The sequence below is a fragment of the Talpa europaea genome (assembly GCF_964194135.1).
Source record: "Talpa europaea genome assembly, chromosome: 5".
NCBI lineage: Eukaryota > Metazoa > Chordata > Mammalia > Eulipotyphla > Talpidae > Talpa > Talpa europaea.
The window spans coordinates 98,018,405-98,036,378 of record NC_140071.1 but is presented as its reverse complement, the minus strand read 5'-3'; the positions used below and the strand labels follow the sequence as shown (position 1 = coordinate 98,036,378).

The following is a 17,974-nucleotide window of genomic DNA, read 5'->3' as shown; positions in this document are numbered from 1 at the left end:
CTGTTGTCACAGCCTGAAGGGCTTAACTGGAGGCCATCCTGGGAAATGTGAGGAAGGGCATGGTGGGATGTACACTGGAACTGACCTTCCTGGAGGGCTTTCCCCTGGGTAGGAAGGAGGTGTGCCCTGTTGTCTATATCATAGTACTGAGCACTACAATTGGTCTGGGGCAGCATTGGTTCCAGAGTAGTGCAGCTGGTAGGTGGGGGCACAACAAGTCAATGGCAGTGCTCCAAGTAGTGCCATCAACCTGAGTGATGCATTCCTTTTTACACGTGACTTTGGCTAAAGACTAGATGTTGGGTTAGGATCTGTCTTCTAGGAAGACTAAGCTGTCAAGAACAGGGCTGCAGCTAAACAATGTTGTGTTTCAGGTCAATTATAAAGCCTGCAAACATCTTAGTGACAATGAAAATTAGAAGCTCTGAGAGTGCAGGTTTATGATCAATGAATATCCCTTGACCTAGAGCATGTGAGCCTGTTGCTGGTACTTCCAGTTGTAGTCAGAGCTGACTTAGGAAGTGGACAGATGGGAAACATCCATGGCTGCCCTTGTAGCGGACTCTAGGGGTGACGTGGTTGTCTGGTATTGTAATTTGTAAGCCTGAGTTCAGCTACTGATTCTTTTTATATGATATGATGGAATATAGCTATTATAAGAACTAAATTTCCTAACATGGTTATAGAATATTGGTCGATATTTACTGAGAATCCACTGAGCATTTGTTGCTATGTTTCTGTTTGAGGGGAACAGAGATCTTCCAGGATATTTAAGTTGATGGAAAAATGACATAAGGGCAATTAACAAATAGTACAAAGTGTGTTGTGAATGATAACACCAATGGACAGTAAATTGCCACTCAGAGGAGGAAGAAGTATAAGCTATAGAATGCATTGTAGAGGAGATAGAACCCAAATTTCTTCTTATGGAATTAGACAAAGGGAGATCAGGCAGGCTTTCCCAGCGTGGTTCTATCAGGAGACAGACCCAGAGGGGGAACACATGGGCTATTCATAGTCAGTGTGTGGTCTGACCTGGGTGAAGAACATGGTTCGTATTGAGGCATATTAAATGAAACTAGAACCAGGATATAGAAAGCCAAAGTTCCAGGCCAAAAATATTGGACTGAGTCTTATGGTCAATAAATCATGAGAGTTTGGGAGAGGACTGTGACTTGACTAAGGATGTGGGTTATATGCAGGGAATCTGAAAACTATGGAAGATGGACTGGAGCAAAGGCATATTATAGCCAGAGAGAGGAGGTAAGAGGTAGGACCTTAATGGTGCTTTTCTATTTCCAACCTTTTCTACATGTGGGTCCTAAAATTTTTATGCTGGGGCATATTTTATAAATAAATGTTTATATAAGGAGATTGGAAAAGTTTAATTTTTAATGAGCTCTGTTCTCTCTAATGTCCAGAGCCCTTTTTGATAGTAAATTGGGTGATTAGGAGAGACATTAATTTTTTAAGCCTAATAGAAGGCCATTAGAATAAATAATCATGGGACAAGGTTAAATGACACTGGAAGTCACCAGCTTTGGAAGAGCAGGTGCCACTACAGAAGCTGGGTGGGGCAAACCCTGGCTGTCCTGATAAGTGAGTATATTAAGTAAAGGTTTCAAATAAGGTAACCATTTTCTGGTGCTTGGAAATCCTTTGTTGATTAGAGACTGATATATCAGTATTTGTTACAGAAAAATTTGACCACTAATTTTAATTGTTCATCTTTCAGTGAACTGCATTGACCCCAAAGTTTAATATATGTATATATATTATATGTATACTATATACACACACATATATACATGTATATATGTATGTAGGAGGTATATATAGCATCGTAATGCATACCTTCATTTACTGTTCCATTACACATTTATTAAGCACATGCTCCATTGCCAAGTACTGCCCTGGACTCTGGGGATACACAAATAACATAGCATGGTGTTGAATTTAAGGATGCATAGCATGCGGAAGGAAGCTGTATGTATTGTATATGGTATTGCTGAGAATATGAATGAATGAACCTGTGGGGTAGGACCCTAACCCAGATAGGGTCTCTGTATGTGTATTTATGGAGTGGGTAATGAAGGTTTTCTGGAACATGCAGTAATTGAGATGATTCTGAAAGATGAATCAGAATTAGAAAGGTTCCATGTTTTGGAAGTAGATCATTCCAGAATTGGGGAGGTCAAGGAATGTTATCTGTTTAAGCACCAAAAAGAGTTAAGTAGAATTTCAGCCCTGAGTATGGGCATGGTGGGACCTAAAGCAGAAGGAGGCAGGGTCAGTTCATGAAGGCCTCTGTGTGCTCTGTTGAGGGGTAACATGCTTTGTCATCTATGCTGGGGGTGTTGAAAGTTTTTAAGCAGGAAAATACCATCGTCATAAGTCTGGAAAGAGCAAGATCTGTGTAAGATTGCTTGCAAGAAGATAAAACAGGGTCAAAAAGACATTTTAAAAGAAGTTGCAGAAATCCAGACAGGAGGTGAAGACTCTGATGAGGCACTGCTGAGGGGACTAAAAGAAGGGGCTGTGACTTCACTCCGTATCAATGACCTATTAGGTTGATCCAAGTAAGGTTACTGTTTCGTGGGCACAAATGGTCTAAGTATGCAAATTCCTTGCGGTTTAATGTAATAGAAGCAACAGCCGTTGGCCATCTCTTTGTTCTGAGGCTAAGGGAAAGGAAATTTCTGCTATGATGTCCAGATTTTTGGTCATATATTCAAGGAATAGGAATACCATTTACCAAGTGTGGAATGTGTTTGGGAAGCAGTGAGAAAGATGATTGTTTGAAATTGGACAAGTAGGGGGTAACTGTTAGACATACAGGGGTAGTTCCAGGAGGAGGTTAAAGGTCTGAGTGAACCTGGGTTTCTTACTGTAGCCACTAGGAATTCATCTCCTATCTTCATTTTACCCTAATCCAAAGTCCTAGATTTTTTTAAAAAAATTGTTTATAGTAGTGGAAATGTATTTTTAACCTAATGTTGCTTCACCCAGGTTGTCGTTAACTTCCTGGGACTTTTCAGTGATGTCTATCTAAGCTCCAGAAGGTGTTAGGAGGAGCCCAGTGAGGAGATAGCAGAAGGTAATCCACCACACGCAGTGCCTTCAGTGGAGTATATTTTCACTGTCTTTCGGAAGTCCTGGCACAGTGGAAGCCCTGGAGACGCACCCTTTCTGCTCCCTCCATGATGTGTAAGATTTGCAGCGTGGTAGGATTTACTCATAGGATTTATTTATTCTCTGTCTGAGCTGTACCTAAGATCATCATCAGTGACTCTTAATTGCACTTAGCTGTGTAAGAAAGAAAATTGCATCTAATCCATCACCTAGACAAGAATAAACACATCTTGGGAACAGGTCCAGTAACCTCAGTGTGTTATCACATATGGGGATGTCATATGTGTGGGTATTTTTTCTCTAAGTCAATCAAAGCAAATATGCAAGTTGTGATATTTAGGCCACATCTAAGGTTTTCAAAGATAAATGAACTGGGTTGAGAGGTAGGAGTGGATAAAATTGCAGAAGACATGGTTAAGTGCTACGGAAAGCCAGGGTTCCCCCCACAATAGATTTCCCCCTTAATATTTTGCTCATATCTCAACAAAATTATCTAAAAATTCCCAAAGCCTGGGTGTTTCTTCCATTTGTCTTTCTCAGCACAACGCTTTCTCCCATGTAGATAAGAGGGTGAAAATTAAAAAGAAATTATATGGGAAAAATATTCAGATGCAGATGCATTAAAAATAAAATGCCTTGACTGCGGAATGCCTAATGAGATGGCTTTACTTTTGAGTTTTTTGTAGAAAAGGAGATCACAATGAGAGCAACATTGTAGAGGGAAAGACTGAAAATTTGTAATCAGTTGATTTGTTAGAATGGTTGAATTCAGGGGGATTAAAAATCTGTTTATGCAGTTATTTTCTAAATGCTAGTTTATTTTCTTCGTATATCTGTATCTGAATATAAGTAATAGAAGTGTCAGTAAAGAAATATTGCTCTGAGCATTTTCATATCGTGTCCCATGTTACTCAACTTCCGAGCAGTAGTTAATAGGTGTTACATGCAAAAAGACTCCAGGGCAAATAAATTTGGGAAGCTCTCAGTGAAATCATTAAGCAGCTTTCTTTATTGCAGGCTTTTTCAGAACCTTAAATAGGCAGATGTGCACTGTGAATTTCTAAGATGAAGAAGGCTGCAGGTCATTTCCCAAACATTTCACTGCAGACCCCTCCCCTTCATTTATTGTCGTTTCTCACTTTGCTAACCAGTGGTTCTCTGCACCACTGATGTTAATGTGTTGAACAGTTTGTTGTACCTCCTAAAGGGAAAATGAAATCATGAATGCATGCACAAATTGGGGGCTGCTTCCTCTCTCCATCCTCTCTTCTCTCCTCTTCCATTCTTCCTTTCCCTGTAGGCAAGCAGAGGGGCTACAGAGCAGGCTGAGGTTTGCCTCTCTGGTTTTTGTCTGCAAAGAAGATTGAAGATCAATTGGCAATTTTCTTCTACTGTTGGGTCTGAGAAGTGTTTGCTCTCTGAACCTGAGTGAAGCCATTTGTTGACTGATTAGAAAACCTATCAACATTTTCTTCCAATACATGAAAGAAATCTTTTGAGACCGTTCCATGATTTTACCCATATATTATATCCATTTTTTGAAAGAGGGCCCTAAAAATAGGTGGTAGAAAAGGTTGAAATGCACAGATTAAAAGAACAACAAATTCTTATTTTGGAATAAGCTGATTCCACTGCAGCACTGAGGAAAACCAGTTCAAGTTGAAGATTATTAGGGAGCTGGGAGGGCGTCCATTTAAGCCAGTGTACCAGCTCTCTGCCTCCAGACTCAGTGACTTGAAGCCAGCTTCTATTGTGTGGGAGAGGAGAGTTGGCACTGCCTTACATTTTGCAATAGCTATTAGAAACTGAAAGAAAGGAGGCACACACTGCAATGTGTAGCAGTTACTACCTTATTTTGATAATTGAAATCCTACCTGACAGTCCCTCTTGGCCTGGCTCAGATTTCTTCCCTTCTGGGACCAGCTTCCTCTTGGCATCTCCCACGTTTTACTTCCTGGAATGCTGATTGTTTCTACCAATTACCTGGCACTTGGCATTGACCAGCTCATGTTTTCGGTGAATGATCTTTTCATGAGATCTAATAATTGGCGACTGTTCTGAGGGTTCATTATGTGACAAGCACTGTGCTAATTGCTTTGAATGCATTTTGTCATTTTATATTAACAATGATCTTCCCAGGTGATAGTAATTTGATCACCATTTTGAAAAAGAAGAAACTGAAACACAAAAAGAAACTGAAATTTGCTCAAAAAGACCAAAATTTGGAGCAAAGAGCTGAGATTTGGAACAAAGAGTATGCTTCCAGAATCCATGTATTTAGCCATTTTGCTCTATGATGCCAGGTATAGTTGATTACATAGAGTAGTGACTCAAGAGGAAACATTTTTTGGTGAATTGAAAAATGGGTTGGCAGGAACTGGTGTGACAAGGTGACTTTTTGAGGCACTGTTGGAAAAAGTTCCAAGATCTTGCTAATCTGATTTAAATGGCAACTGATTTAGACTGCCATGTGTATATGAGATCCTATTGTATATTATCCTTATAAAATGAATATACTTGAGAGAAACATTAATGCATACTTAAATTTTAATAAATTATATCACTTCATATTTACTTTAATACTTTCTATGTAAATATACATCCATTGATCATAGTCGTAGTCAATGACAGCTATGTCTTCAATATCTTACTGCTGTAACTCTGGACCAGAGACACACTGTGGGGGGAGAGGGGTGGGGAGAGGAAGGATTAGGGTCAAAATAAGGAAGGGTACAATTGTATGGGGAATATAACCAAAATGAAAAGGCATACATTGTGCAAAAATGAAAAATGATGTAAGAATTATATAAAATAAAATACTAAAAAAAATAAAAAATAAAATCTTAATGCTGTTGTAAATATAACTTTAATTTACGTATTTCCATGTTTGGCAAATATTGGAAAGATCCACATAATTGTCATTTTTAATACTTAAATTGCAGGTTCCATTATATTTGTGTAATTCAAGTTGATACGTCATTTCCCTGTAATGTTGCAGCTACCAGGACATAGGTTTATTACTCAGTCTGTGGTTGCTTAAATATGACTTTCAAGGCTATGGCTGGATTAGGTCTGTTTTCATGTATGTTACTAGTAATGATGTGTTTATGGCATTTTATATTTTTCAAAACATTTTCTCACTTATCTTTTCATTTGTTTCATCCCAAGCAACCTTCCTGCAGAAGTGGGAATGAAAGCTCAGTTAGCCCACAGATAGAGATCAAGAGATGTTGGGTGAATGAATGAGTCTGGAATCCTAATATGTACCATAATTCCCTTCAAATGCAACATATAGTAATTATATCAGGGATCTTTCTTCTTAGTGGGACCCATTTTTTTGTTGTTCTTATCTTATTTTTCAGTACCCACTCATTCCATCTGGTCCTATTCTTCTATCTCTGTATTTTTTCAATTTTCTTGTGCCTTCTATTTTTTTTTTTTAAGACTTGCTTCTTTATTTTCCTTATCTTCTTTTTTTGCAATGCACTTTCGTTTCTTATTTTGTCTTGTCACCCTATCTCTTGTTGGTTGAACTATGAATTGCATATCCAATCTCGCTCTGGAACTTTCAGTGATTGTCTATTTCTTGTTTTCTCAATTTCTGTTTTATTTAAGAGACCACACTGTCTGCTGAAAGGTGATTGAATATTTCAAGGCATTTCTTTTCTTTGAACTTTTTCTTTCTGACCAAAAAAAAAAAAAAGGAAAGAGAATGTGACCTATGCTTAAACTGAGGCCTTCTTAAATTAAAAAAGAACTTGTACAATATTTCACCTTTGTGTGAACTTTTACTGAACAATATATTACCTCCATAGTAAAGACAGAAAGATATTAACTTATAAGTTTTTTATTTGGCAGGGCTCTCAATATAGTCGGAATTGTTGGTCTTCATAAAAACTACAGACGAGGGCCTAAATTTCAGGGAAAGATCTGAGGGTCTTACTTAAAGAAAACAGCTAGGGAGAGGACCAATGACCTCAGGTAAAGGACTATGGATGTTTTGATGGTGGGTGTGTTTATATACATCTGTGGAGGTGTGATCCTATTCTCCTAAATCATATGCAGTGTGTAAACCAGTATCACCTCAGTAAGGAAAAAAAAAGGCAAAGGAAATAAAATAACACAGCTGAATTTAAATGATAGGTTATCCTCTTCAGTACTAAACATACCAAAACTCTTAAGGCTATACTGATTTTTCTTAAACACATGTAAGAAAGCAATTGAGGGCCTCCCTGGTGGCGTAAGAGAGTAAGACGCAAGCTATGAAGCTATCTGCAGCTACTGCAGCTCGAGTTCGATCCCCACCCAGGGAGCTACCCACATGGTTCAGCAGACCTCTCCTGACTCGCCTGCTGCTCCCCTGAGCAGTGTATTCAGTCAATCTGCCTGTTCTGTTCCCTGCTCTGTCTCTAGTGAATCCTCTCAATGCCCCCCACACCTCTGGACTGTACCCCAGTTCTTGTATAAATAAATAAATAAATCTTTAAAAAAAAAGAAAGCAATTTAGTACAAATAAATGCAATTTAAATGTAAGTGTGGTAGTCAATAACATGTTAGTTATAATTAAGCCTACTACAGCTAAAGAATAATAACTAATAATTATTGAGTACTTACTGTGTGCTGCTCTTCACAGGCATTGCCCTATTTAGCCCTAACTGCAACCTGGGGAAATTGATACTGTGATCAGTACCATGTCCATTTTGGTTAATGTCTAAGATAGCTGACATTAACCAATTTCTCCAGCGTTTCTCAGCTACAAAGCATTAGAGCTGGGCTTTGAAGTCATGCCACTATAGAAGGGACATGTGTAACCAGTGTGTCATCCACCTTATTCACCTGATCTAGTTCCAATAAGGCTCTTTCAGCTACTCAACAATCACGTTGACAACTCTTTTTGGTGCTTTGTCATCTTGCCCACCATGGCATTCTCCACACTTTTCCCATCAGTTCAAATCTTATTTATATCAGTCTACAGCTTGCTTATTTTTTTTTATTTAGAAGATTATGGTAAAAACAACAACAAACTCCCCAGCTTTCTCTTCAAATGTCTCTGTTCTTCTAGACACCTCTATTTCTTCAGTTCTTCCTTTGACAGAGGAGCTCCCTCATCCTGGCTAAGGGAGCTTCTTCATCGGGGACCCTGAGTTTGTCCGCCTCATTGTCTTCGTGGGCCACTCTTTCTGGTCAGCTATTGCCTCTTCTGGTTATACATTTTACCTCCTCCTTCCCTCTTTCTCCTTTCTACTCTCCTCCTCCAGACCCTTTTCATCTAGGACCATAGTGTTTTTACACCCTTATCCAATTCTTATTTCTATTATCTCTTTAGACTGTGTATCAAGTGCACACATGATGACAACCTCCAGACACACTTTTCCATTTACTTGGTGGACATCTGATTCACAGGGAAACCAGACTCAAAAAAATTCCAGAAGAAACCCTCCATCTGCCTCTTCAAGACACAGTCAGGTCCTTTTTTCCCTTATCCTGACTTTCTTGTCCACTCCCTACTGATTTTTCAGTTAGATTAACTCAAACACCTGCTTCCTCCCTACTCCTAATCCACACATTCTATCACCTCTTGCAAGCTGTACCCTAGCAATGATTCTTGAATGTATTACCTTTTCTGCATTAATCCAGAGAAACCCAAGCTCATCTTTCTCATATAGCTTCAGTATTTTTCTAAATGTTCTTTCCCACTGAAGCTCAACCTACTTCCTGAGAGAGGGAAGATCCACTTTTGTTCACAAAACAGAAATGCCTCCCATTGCCTCCACATGAAGTGTAAATTCTTCTCCCTGTTATTAAGGCATGAGTCTCCCTTGCTTCCTGTATGAATGGCTGAGGCCCTGGTCATGCTGCATGCTCTTCTCCACTCTACTCTGCCCCTCCCTGTATACATGTGTGCATTGTCTTCCCTCCTAACTGGCATGATCTAGCTGGGCACCATCTGCAAATAAACACACAAGTTCAAGTCTCTTTGTATCCTTTTTTATAAAATATTCTCTGGGTGTGGTACAGTAACATACCTGAAGTGTGTGATCCTATAACTCTGAATCAAATATAGTGTTGTAAACTAATGTTACTTTAATTTAAAAAAATAGATAAATTAAAATGAAAGTTTTCTGTCCCTCCTCTGACACCTGTCTCTTTTATTTTTTTTTTAAGATTTATTTTTATTTTTATACAAGAGCTGGGGTATAGGCCAGAGATATGGAACAGTGAGAGGATTCACCAGAGAGAGGGCGGGAGCAGAACAGGCAGATGGACTGAAATACACTGCTGAGGGGAGCAGCGGGCACAACAAGAGAGGTTTAGTACACCATGTGGGATTCTCTCTGGCCAGCCGGGAATTGAACAGGTGCTACAGAAGCTGTGGACAGCTTCACAGCGCTGCGCTCAACCCACTGCGCTGCCAAGGAGGCCCCTATCTCTCTCTTTTTAATTTTTTAAATTTTATATATTTTTTACATCATTTTTCATTTTTGCACAATGTATGCATTTTTATCTTGGTTCTATTTCCAACACAATTCCCACCCCCCCACCCCAATTTTGACCCTAATCCCTCCCGGCCCCATAGTTGTCTCAGGTTTATAGTTGCTAGTTGATTTTGATTTTTACTTTGTTATAATTAGTCTTTTCCCTGGTCCCTTAGTTAGGTCTTCTAAATTCCTGCTATGAGTGAGACCATCCAGTGTTTTTCTTTTTCTTTCTGGCTTATTTTGCTGAGCATGATCCCTTCTAGCTCCATTCATGTTGCTGTAAATGGCATGAGTTTATCTTTTATGATTGCTGAGTAATAGTCCATTGTGCATATGTACCACATCTTCTTGATCCAGTCATCTATTTTGGGGCATTTGGGTTGTTTCCATAGCTTAGCTATTGTAAATAGTGCTGCTATTATCATAGGGGTGCAGGTGCCCTTTTGAATTAATGATTCTGTGTCCTTTGGGTAAATACCTAGGAGTGGAATTGCTGGATCATATGGAAGCTCATCTTTAGCAGGTTGAGGAACCTCTACACAGCTCTCCATAGTGGTTGGACCATTTTACACTCCCACCAGCAGTGCAGGAGAGTTCCTTTTTCTCCACATCCTAGCCAACATTTGTTGTAGCTAGTTTTTTTAATATGTGCCATTCTCACCGGTGTGAGATGGTATCTCATTGTAGTTTTGATTTGCATTTCCCTGATTACAAGTGATGTTGAACAATTTTTCATATGCCTGTTGGCCATTTGCATTTCCTCTTTGGAGAAGTTCCTTTTTAGCTCTTGTGCCCATTTTTTGACTGGGTTATTTACTTTGTTTTTGTTGAGTCTCTTTAGCTATTTGTAGATTTTTGTGATCAGTCCTTTATCATTAGTGTGTGTGAAAAAATTATCTCCCAGTCATTGGGGTTCCTCTTTGTTTTGGGTACTGTCTCTTTTGCTGTTTGTCTTTGCCTTCGCTATCACTGCTTTGGGTGATGAGTCTTTAAAGTTGTTGCTGAGGTGTTTGTCCTCTGACACCTATTTCATTTTAGGTGTGGACTTTCTCCTTATACCTTGTCGCCAGCATCTCAAGACAAGGATCTGTGTCTGACTCCATGCTCTGCCTCCTGCAGTAACTTCCATAGTGCCTCACACCCAACTTGCGTTCGACAGATTTTAAATGAAATGAGGGATTTTTATATGGCCCTAAACCAAGAGTAAAACATAAACTGATTGTAGGTCAGGTACAGGCATGGCTATAGATGGGTAAGGTGGTGTCTGTCTCCCTGTTGGCAGCAAGCACTGGCACCAAACCACGAGAGAGGTTGGCTCTTACATTGACACTGCCTCGCACCTCTTTTTTTGGACTCTGTCTTGATCCTACCATAGTCTCCTCATGACATTTGTCAGTTTGTCAGCACTGGGTAAAAATCACTGTCCTACAATGTTAGCGTGTCAGTATTGTTAAAGTTGTTTTTTTTCTCCGTTCTTTTTTTTTTTTTTTCAGGCTAAAACAGTTGCCCCAGACACTAAAAAGAGGGATTTTGTTTGTTTTCTTTTCTTTTCTTTCTGATTTTTGTATTCATCCAAAGCCTTTGACAAAAAGAATAAATGATTTATAAGAGCTCTTGGGTGGGCTAGGACTAAAGTAATCATCCAAAGGTGAGGAAAGGATGCTTCTTTGTCCTCTGCTATCCACATGCTACTTTCTGGATTGTTCCTCTACTTAACTCACAAGTAGAGCCCCATCTATTTTAAACATTCCATCAGAATTCATATTTGTCACACTTTAAGGACCCTGAGTTTGGGATGAAATAATTTCTTTGTGCCTGATGAGGAATATCTCCAAGTACTGACTATTTTAACTGCTTCCAAACACATTTAATATGGTTGCATTAAGAACCTAATTGACTGACAGCACATTATTAAAAATCTCACTGTGTGTCTAAATTTGTTTTTATAGGTCATTATTTATCAGCTAAGGAGTCACTGCTCCATAAAATCAACATCCAAATTCATTGATATGACAGTACACATTTACTTTAATATCATCAAGCTTTTTTGACTTTGCTCCAAAGACATGAAATAAGTCATTTCTCTGCCCTGTGCTGTCATCCATCATGATTGTGGCTAATCCTCACTGATCCTCAAGGCAGAGCCTTTGTGATTTGAAGAAAGCATCACATAGTGATGACCACATGCAATTTCCTCACAGCTGCAGGATGACATATTAGTGGATTTTGCAGCTGCTGAGTCAAAATATTAATTTTTTATCTATTTAATTTTTTAACATGCTGGCATGCTGTGCATATTGAGAAAACAAATGGAGTCCTCTGCTTGCTTAAAAACAAGAAATGTATTTATTTCAGCTCCAGCTAACACTCCGTTTCCAGGCTCCCTTGTAATGTGTTCATTAATTTGTTTGTTTAAAGTGCTAATTCACTTGGTTTGTTAGCAAGCAAGCACACACACCAACAACTGGAATTCCATCTGCCCTCCCCCTACCACATGCTTATTATATACCAGAAAAAGAGACAGGCTAAACATCAATGTGTCTTGGGTCTCTTTTCTTTTCTTGTCACCCTTAATGAATCTTATATTTAAAGACTTCACTGTAATGAAATAATGACAAATAAGATTTCCTTACTGAGGACTCTGAGAGATGGCCTCCGGGATAGCAAGGTGTTTTTAAGCAATTAATGGATACACACTTACCATTTAAACATACTTGAGGTTAGCCTTCTTTTTTGATTACAAACAGGAAGGTCAGATGCAAATGCCTTACAGCACAGATGGGGCCTTAGGATGGAATATTACTTCCTTGAAAAGGCTGCTAGATTGGTGTGTTGGAAACTCAATTCCCCTGTTTTAGTAACAGCAGTCCTGGTACAAATTAAGCAGTGACAATATAAACTTCCCCTAGTGTATCCTGTGAAAATTGTTCCAAATATCACTCATGGGAAAGAATTCAAGGGAAGCAGGGGTGAGGAATGTGGTAAGGGAATTCACTCTGTCATTTGTCAGCCCTTCTGAAGATATTGCCATTTTAAGGATGCAATTTCTGACAGTTGTGCTCCTTTAATATGGATTCTGAATTAGAACTTGTCTGATGGTTACCAACTACCAAGGAGAATTCAAGAGTTGTCTCCAAATTAGCTTAGTTCTTAGAAAATATGTCCATGGATTTTATTGTCCATGAAGGAACTGTTACAATTCCCTGGGGCACGTGGTCACCTCCTGTGGTGAGTGGTGATGGAACTCACACCACCTCCTAATTATGTTTAGATTGTGTAATTAATACATGTGACTGGCCATGGGGATTTTTCTCTCTTTATTATCTCAAATTGTACTGACAAGGCAGTTGTAAATTGCCATCCATGCAGCCAAGTAGCACACTTTTCCTCTTGGCCTGAAAACCAGTGGGTGGTCTCCAGATCCACCTTTCTTAGGCCTCTAAATTCCCCACAACTTCCTACTATTTTTACTCCAATATTTGTTTTCTTTATTTCAAAATATAAGCAGGGGCTTCCTTCCAGGTACTACTGATTTTGGCCAAGTTCTACTTTGTTTTCATTTTCGAAGGAGTTTTAGAAGCTGACAATTTATTAAAAAGTCTCTCGGTCATACCTGAAACTCTAACCGCTGGTGTGTTTTTCTCCATTCTATACGGTAGTCAGGATCTCCATTCCTGGCCATGATAGCATTCGTGTGCTTCTGTCCAGTGTTCTTAATATACAGAGTCCTGCATGAGCCCCTTGAGCACAATCCAGCAGTGGGATGTTATCAACAAAGAAGGGTCTTCTACACACATACTGGACAGAAGGAGAGATTGCTGCAGAGATTCTACTCCCCTCACCAGTAGAGTTGATGTTGACAGCTACTGTATGTCAGAGTTTTCTTGGATTGTTGGTTCTATGCTGTGGTTCTCACATCTTCTTCCATCATTGCTTATCTTTTATACAACAATTACAACTATTTTTCATTTAACTTTGTGATAATAGCTCCTACAAACTAAGGCTGACAAAGGTACACACACACACACACATACACGTACTACTCCCAAATGCCTATGAAATAAAATGCACACTCCTTTCTGTGACTTACAGGGTATCCCAAATCTGGCCTAGCAAGGTCTTCTGTGGTTCTTTTGCATGCTTTTAAGATCCAGCCTTATTGAACTCTGCAGTTCCTTGAAGACATGCTGTTTTGTTCAACTCAAAGATTTTTATCCAACTTTCCCCTCTCAACCATCCAAGCCTCCCATCCCTGTTGTATTCTCCTTGTGGTTAATTCCTACTCCCCTTGTAGCTAACTCTCAGCTTCCTCTAGGAAGCCTTCCCTGCCTCCTGGACTCAGTTGGCATCCCTGTTGTAGACCTCTGTGGCCCCCTATTTATCCCACTGGCATTCTGAGAAATGTTTATAAAATCTCACAAGAGTAACTTGACAGTGTCTGCCATATGCTTTCTTGTTGCTCATCCCACTTTGTCACTACTCTCAATTGCCCTGTGACGTGGGACTCAATTTGGAGATAGCCCTCTTTAAGACGAGATCCACAGTCCAAGTCCATTCTACTATGGAATTCTTGAATATTCTTCTGAGCTGCCTTACACCTGCTCTGTGGAAAGGGAGAATAGGGGTAAAGCAAATGGTCTCTCTTTTCATCTCCAGCTAGAGGGGATTTTCTGGCTGGGGTGCAAATGTGAGTGTAGGGGTTGTGTTGGTGGAGGAGGGCCTGGGTCCATTAGCCAATGCACATTCAAATTTTGTTTCCTTCTATCTTTGATCAATGTCCTAGACCTCTGAATTTGGTATCTATCTGATAATGTTCTCTGGGAGCACATGACAGCCCATGTCTCCTGGTCCAGTGGAGGATGGAACAGTGGATGAAGAAAGTCGTTACTGGTTGTTAGCTCTAATTATTGTTTGGTTACGCATATTTCCTACTTTAATTATATATGCAAGGTCGTTTTTCCCTACCATGTTGAAAGCACTGTGAGTGAACATTTGAACATTTTTATTGTTTGGAAGAAAAGAAAGTTTTTTTTTCCACACTCAACCTCACTTAGAGTGAATGAAATACAAACAACAGTGTAACACCAGTTTTCACCAACTAAATTAACCAAAATTGTTTTAAAATTTTTGTGATTATTATGCTTCTATATACTTTGTAAAAATGTTTTTCATGGTTTCTTCATGCTTCACTTTGGAGTTAGAAAATAAAACCTTCAGATCCTTGTTTAAGCCCCAGTCAGCCCCTTTCCCGTATAGAAGATTACAGTGATCCCATGAACTTGAGCCTATGGCCAGTTTGCAGGTGGTCCCTGTGGAACAGGCCACTTGTACCTTTCATGCCTGGGTTCTGTAGTCTGCCCTGGGGAAGACACTTTTCTGACTGTAAGTCAGCACACTATAATAATCCTCAAGCCCTTGTTGCTCTGATTTCTGGTTTCTTTGCCTGAACATCATTACTCATTTCAAGCTCTCCTAAGGAATTCTGTCCTACAAAGAGACTTTGACTTCAAGCATGTCGAGACAGTTATGTTTCTTAGGTTTTGGGAATTTGTCTTTTCTGTTTGGTTTAATAAAAGGCAGTCAACCTTGGGCCTCCCTGGTGGTGCAGCGGTTGAGCGCTGGGCTGTGAAGCTGCCCGTAGCCTCTGCAGTGCTGTTTGATCCCTGGCCAGCTGGCAAGGGTCCCACATGGTGCGCAGACCTCTCCTGCTGTGCCCACTGCTCCCCTCAGCAGTGTACTTTGTCAGTCTGCCTGTTCTGCTCCCCGCTTTGGCTCTGGTGAATTCTCTCACCCTCCCGCGCTTCTGACTATACCCAGTGCTTGTATAAATAAATAAATCTTAAAAAAAAAAAAGGCAGTCAACCTTCAAATTGGCTTCAGAATGGGGTTTCAGAGCAATTTATTTAAGTGGTCTTCTGTTGGGCTTATACATACCAGAGTTAGGAATGAAGGTTTACATGAATGTATTAACACAATACCTGTTCAGATTGTCATTTGGGAATGAATCTGTTCATAGGATGGGTTGTTCAATATGGCTTTATAATCCCTGGTCTGAATATAGACAGTGTACAAAATGAGTTCAAGTCCAACTTTCCAGATATGGGTAGTTACAGTTATGTATGAGCTCAAACTGTAAACTAACTTGGGTTAACGTGATTATTTTTTAAAGAAATCTGCAGATGGTTGTTTTATATTTTCAGGTGTTATTTATTACATTTTCCTTTGCCTCTGTGTACTTACTCCATCACACAATGTGATATATCTGGCAAGTGACCCAATACCTTCTATTGACTTAATAGAAGTCAATGGAGCCATGGGTAGAGGCATGGACCATGAGAGATTTTGAAATCTGCAACTCCTGCACCTTCTGGTAGCTGTAAATAAAAATATGATGCAGACAGTCGTGTCTGCTTTATGAACTCCAGAGAATGAGACTCAGTTAGGACAGAAGAAAATGAGGGTGTAAGGAATCCCTACAATGTCAAGCAATTAGAAACAAAGGAGGACCTGGTCAACAGCAGTACCAGGAAAAAGCATGTAAAGAAGAGACAGGGCATGAGGGAGGAGAGGTGGTCCTAAGAGTAATGCAAAGATTTCAGGTAAAATAAAGAATTAGAAGAGACCATTAGATTTGGCAGCCAGAGACAATACCACAGCAGAATTGTGGAGGAACAATGGGAGATTACAGTGAGGAGTCAGGGAAGCAAGGAACTTGGATGATGAAGGAAAGAGAAGTAATGTGGTAACTGTAGAGAAAAGCTTTTGGGTGAGGATAGGAAATGCAGAGCATATTTGAAAGTTGAGGTCAAAGAAAATGAAGAGAGATTGGATAAAACATGCAATAGTGTTGGAATCAAGCTGAAAGTTGGATCAAGAATATTGTGGAGGAAATAGCCCCTTTCATACTGTGAGAGGGGAGGAAAGGAAATAAAAAGAGATAAATATAGAAATTTTGAGGAGACTGGAAAGAATCAAAGGTCTCATGCTTATGGGCTAAGGAAAGTAGAAGATGAGATAACATAGGCAGAGTTAGATGGACAGTCAGGGTGGAGCTGTGACTAGAGAAGATTATTAAGGGTTTAGAAGAAGCTGCCTATAATTAGGAAAGACTGTCTATAACCTAACACTAGCTTCCTCAGCAGAAATTAATATGCATTACACTCCTCATTTAAACATCTTCTAGAGATCCCCAAGATTAGACAAATCCATAAATATTTATTTATTGTAGCCACAAAACACTCCAGAGATCTGCTTACTTTCTCTTCAAAGCATCCCCCAGGATGATTATTCTTTTTCATTTCTCTAATTGCATACTAGAGAAAGCTTCAGTCAGATGCAACTAGTTTTTAGACCACTGAACACCTGCAGGTCTTGTTGATGCATGCTTGAGCCCAGAACTTTCTGTAAGAGCTTGCTTTAAAGAGGAAGATGCCATGGCTTTTCATGTAATGGAACCTTGAGTTGGTACTGTTGTCAATCCTAACATGTATGCACTCATCAAGGGAATCGTAAAACAGTCTCCTCCATTTGTTCCAACAACTTTCAAAGCTTCTTGAATTCCTTTCTACACAGCTAGGAACTGTGCTCTTGGATTCTGAGGTGGGCACAGGAAAAAAAGAATAAAAAGGTTGACACTGTGTAGAAATCATAAAACAAAATCAAGGGAAAGTAACCTCCTCATCATATTTCTCTCCAAACAGTCATTAGCACCTTTGTAATTTACTGAAGGGCTGGCACAAGGATTAATTTGGCTCTTAGACCATCCTTTTCCCCCCCCCAATATTAGTAAAAGTCTGAAAATAATATGAAATTCTCAAATTTTGGAGAAAGATCAGGGGCTCTTAGTGTGTGGGCTGCTAGAAAAGTCAATACATTTGAGGAGGACATGCTTCTTCAACTTCCAGCGTGGCTAGAAAGACCCTGGGGCTGCTTGTTAAGCATCTATGTGAGTGCTGGGTGTGGGATTGAATCTGCTTTGTGTCAGGGGACATGTCTCAGATGACCTACAACTAAGAAGGAGTTTAACCGCTGGGGATTTAGAGAAAAAGACCGGTTTTAATAGATTTCAGGGGGCAGGCATTCTCTTACATCAGCAATAATTTTTTAGTTTAAATAAATATTGCTAGAAATCACAATGTCCAATCCACAGGAGTTTGAGACAAAACAATAATTATCTGGCCATGAGCTGCACCACAGAAACAGTGCTTCCAACAGTGCTTTGAGTCCTACATGGGAACACATTAAGCCCCTAGCACCAGATCTCTTGTTGCTCTTTTCCTAGGTCTTTACTCCTTTTTCATTTGGGTGGCTAAGTCAACTTTTGGGCATTTTCTCCCACCTTTGGGATGTGGGATGACAAATGG

General features: G+C 39.6%; 1 protein-coding gene across 1 annotated transcript in view; it reads left to right on the top strand.

Moving 5' to 3' along the window:
- Positions 1 to 17,974, top strand: part of FRAS1 (Fraser extracellular matrix complex subunit 1) — a gene marked incomplete at its 3' end in the record, with an annotated part of 442,801 nt that overhangs the window by 265,723 nt on the left and 159,104 nt on the right. The window lies entirely within an intron of this gene.